This window comes from Echinops telfairi, unplaced genomic scaffold, assembly GCF_000313985.2.
Source record: "Echinops telfairi isolate 266 unplaced genomic scaffold, ASM31398v2 ScPeMD7_443;HRSCAF=831, whole genome shotgun sequence".
NCBI classification, from domain to species: Eukaryota; Metazoa; Chordata; class Mammalia; order Afrosoricida; family Tenrecidae; genus Echinops; species Echinops telfairi.
The window spans coordinates 12,599,200-12,603,208 of record NW_022104341.1 but is presented as its reverse complement, the minus strand read 5'-3'; the positions used below and the strand labels follow the sequence as shown (position 1 = coordinate 12,603,208).

The 4,009-nt window shown below is 38.9% G+C and overlaps 1 non-coding gene across 1 annotated transcript; it reads left to right on the top strand.

Moving 5' to 3' along the window:
- Positions 1-1,341: 1,341 nt before the first annotated feature.
- LOC115870241 lies at positions 1,342-1,461 on the top strand. The gene has a single exon (XR_004046611.1). It is a non-coding gene; the product is annotated as a small nucleolar RNA SNORA61 (small nucleolar RNA).
- Positions 1,462-4,009: the final 2,548 nt, after the last annotated feature.

Here is a 4,009-nt window from a genome sequence, read left to right as displayed (position 1 = left end):
AGGACTAAGGTGTGACTTAACCAAGCCATAATATTTCAATTGCCTCATATATATGTGAATGTTGGGCATTGATAAGGAATACAGAAGGAGAATTTGTTTGAATTCTATTGAAGAAGAATAATGAAATTACCATGACTGCTAAAGGAAAAACAGGTGTCTTGGATTAAGTACAGCCTGAGAGCTGCTTGGAGGCAAGGACTGCAAGTCTTTCTTTAACATCCTATGGACTTGTTGTCAGGAGAGACAAGTCCTCCAAGAAGCACCCCATGCTTGGTAAAGTAGAGGAGCAGAAAAAAAGAGGAAGGCCCTCAACAAGATTGGCACAGTATTTGTAACAATGAATTCAAGCACAGGAACAATTGTGAGACTGGTGCAGTGCCAGGCAGTATTTTGTTCTGTTGTGCATAAGGTCAATATTGGTCAGAACCAATTTGATGGCCACTAGCAACAAGAACCTGAATGATTTCAAACATTGAAATATAATGAAGGCTACTGTGGTAGTCAGATATTATATCAAGAAGACACTTCTGGCGAGAACCTGTCAATCACATAACAGCCTAATTATAAGCAGGAAATGGCAAACATCCCTCTCTTTCTGCCATTTTGCCTAATGCACGTTGGGACTCTCTCTCCAGGAGGCTGTCCAACGGTGAGAGGTTCCATCACTCTTCCACATTACCTTCAACCTTGCATCCACAAGGCTCTTGTAACCAAAGGACTCCGTATCCGTTGGTCGATGATCTTCTTTTTCCCAATTCACCTTTTTGGTATCACCAGTCTGCAGCTACATAATCTGAAGAGGGATTAATGGACTGGAGTTGGACTTGGCTGTGATGCCTTTTTGATATATAATTGCTTCTTGATAAAAAAAAAACTCTTACACACATAGCTAAGTGTTATTGGATTTGCTTCTCTAGGTACCTCAGCGTAATACAGCTACTAAATATTCTGATGTTTAATTTCATTCATAAAGGTTCTGATTTAATCACTTTAATCAGGAAAAACAATTCTCCCACAATAGCCTCTGGGTAAGTGAAGTTTGACACACAGTGACCCTGCAAGACAGAATATAGCTGCGGCAGAATGTTTCCAAGAATAACTTTTTATTGGCAGCAGGTGTCCTCGTCTTTGTTCTGTGTATTTGAACTGTGGAACTTTTGATTGGCATCGAAAAGCCTAGCTCGTTGAACCACCAATTCATTGACTTTAGCAAAATTCTTCCAAATTGTGGTCCTGGTTGAGAACCACTCTTGTAAGGAGTCAAGGTTTTCAGAGAAGATATTTATATGCACTATTTTCTCCAGCTAAATACACTGCTTTACATTAAGAATATTGTGAATAACCCTTCGGATTGCTTGTTCCTCAGATCTAAATATTGGTCTGAGTGGTTGAAAAAGAAGGAAAAGTAAAACTGAAGTGAACTTAGAGTCTTTATAACTTACAAGTTCATTTCAAACATAGGGAAAAAAAGAATCTTGTGAATATTCTTACAGGATATGGTTAATATTACAAAGTTTACACGGTATTACTAAATGCAGACAAAGTGAATTGTTAAAGGAAGGCAGTAGTAATATTGGTTATTTTAAAAACTTTTTTTCTGAAGGGTCTGAGGTAGTTTATTGTGCCAACCTGGCCAATAAACACATGTGGGATTAATTGAAGAGCAGAGAGATGAATGGTTCAGCGAGCCTCGCCTTTCTTATCTCTTACTCTTTGATGATCAGACCAGTGTGCAGCTGCCTTGCTTGTTCTGTGCCTCAATTTGCAAGCTACACTACCTGTGGAACACCTAACCCATGGACTGTGTCACTGTAATTTGAGGTTCCTTCAAGACCTGCTTCGCCACACCATTGGAATTTACATCTCTTGAGCTGGGGACTGATTGTTGGTGACCTACCTTGCTGTGTGATGCCTGTGCCGGGAATAGCCTGAATTGCTCTACAGAGGACTACCTGGTGGCCCTCAAGATTTGAAGGGCTGCCAGTGTCTTACAACTGTCTAATGGGAGTAGGTTGCACTGAGCCATTTGTACTGCTTTATAGATTAACTGTTTACTTCTTATGTTATCTACCTATCTATCTATCTATCTATCATCTATCTGTATAAATATATATAAAAGTATTAGCATTCTAGTTTTGTTTCTCTAGAGAACCCTGTCTAACACAGGTCTAACAGGCATTGGAACCAGGAGTAACAGCAATCTGATGCCAACCATTCTGATTAAATGCATTGATTGCCATCTAAAGTTTTCTGGAGCTGAGTTACTTTGGAGTTGACTGCATTAAGAAAGAAATTAAAAAGACCACTAGACTTGAGGCAAGAAGAGGATAAACCTGGCCGATTTTCCACCCTATTAGCCTTACTGCAACATAATTTAGTATAGCATGAACTAAGCACCAGGGGAGATTAGCCCTGGGGAAGAGAAAATGCAATTACTTGGTGTGCTGATTATTCTAGTCTAGCATTCCCTAGTCCCTGCCTCCAACTTTTCACATACACACCCTCCCCCTGCACGCACACACACATCTATCCTTCCCTTCTCCTTTTGGTGCTATGCCTGAGGAAGCTGATCTCTGTGGACTACGTAACTTGGGATTCTCTTAACCATCAGATAAGATTTTGAAATAACAATATTTAGAGCCTTTCTGACAAGATATCTGTCAGATAGTTATGTAAAAACATCTCTTGGGATGAATACAGAGCGGGAAGTTTATTAATGGTCTAATACACACCAAGGGACAGCTAATGCAAAAGAGGCTATCAGTGATTGGCCAGCTATCTTATAGAGATTGGACTGTCACTGCTGTAAGAAACATGGTATTCAGTCAACAGACTCAAACAAAATGATCATGGTCACAGGAATATCAAAACTTCTACAGCCTCAATTTTCTCTCACCAGTGTTCATCTGACTTTAGAATGGCAGAATGCTCAGCCTACTCTTGTCAAGAGCCTCTTGCAGAAGCCCTGGTATCACCTGCAGGTGCCATCATTCAGGTTATCTTATTGTTAGCTTATGAGACATTTAATGTTGACATTCCTCCTCCTGCTATCATTCCTAAATACACGACGTTATGTTCCCCATGCTCTATGTGGGTTAGCAAAAATGTAATACTAGTGCTTTATTTCACATATACACAGGTTTATTCTAAACAAAACATGTTTAAACACATCTAGGTGATTAGTGGATGGTTGCAGATGCATTCTCTCACTAATATACATGTCTAAGTTTCATTGGGATCATCTAGAAAAAGGTCCAATTAAAACAATATCTTCTGTGACCAATTCAATTCAAGGTAAAGAGGTCAATTCCAGAGGCTATGGGTGAGTTTGTAAGTGTGTGTGTGTGGCAATTCCAAAGGGGCCCTTTTGATTGATACGTTTTCTTGAAAGGCACAGGATGACCAAAGGGTCTCATTAGAAATAGGTCTTAAGAAAATAGAAAACTGCCTTCGTGAGAAAAAGTATAGGATAACTGAACTGAAGATTTTTTCCCATTACAACAATACACCTGCTCTTTCTTTCACGGCAGCAAGGCTGTCATATGAGAATTTCATAAGAAATCTTGCTGCTTCTGCCCCATATCGCAGTTTTTACCCCTTCATACTTCTTTTGTTCCCCAGACTCACAGAACATTTGAAAAGTATGCAATTTAAGTCCCTCTATGATGCTCAAACCGCTATTTTGATGTGTTATACATCAGAGAAGAGACTTATTCTGGGAAGGAGTAAAGGGATGAAAACGCCACCTTCCAAAATTGATAGACATAGATGGAGGAAAGGTTAGGAAGTGATAGCTCACATTTTGATATTTGATTTTTTAAAGATTGTGCAGCAATACTTTTTAACTTATCTTCATACGTATGTGCTATCCAAATACAAGAAGAGTATAAGTTGGCTTTATTTAATAGTTTATCTTCTGTATGTTATCTCCCTATTCTGTTATTGCATGATCAACTCTATGTGCTTACATTTAAGACTTTCTTTACTTAAATAGCTTCATAGAGAATAT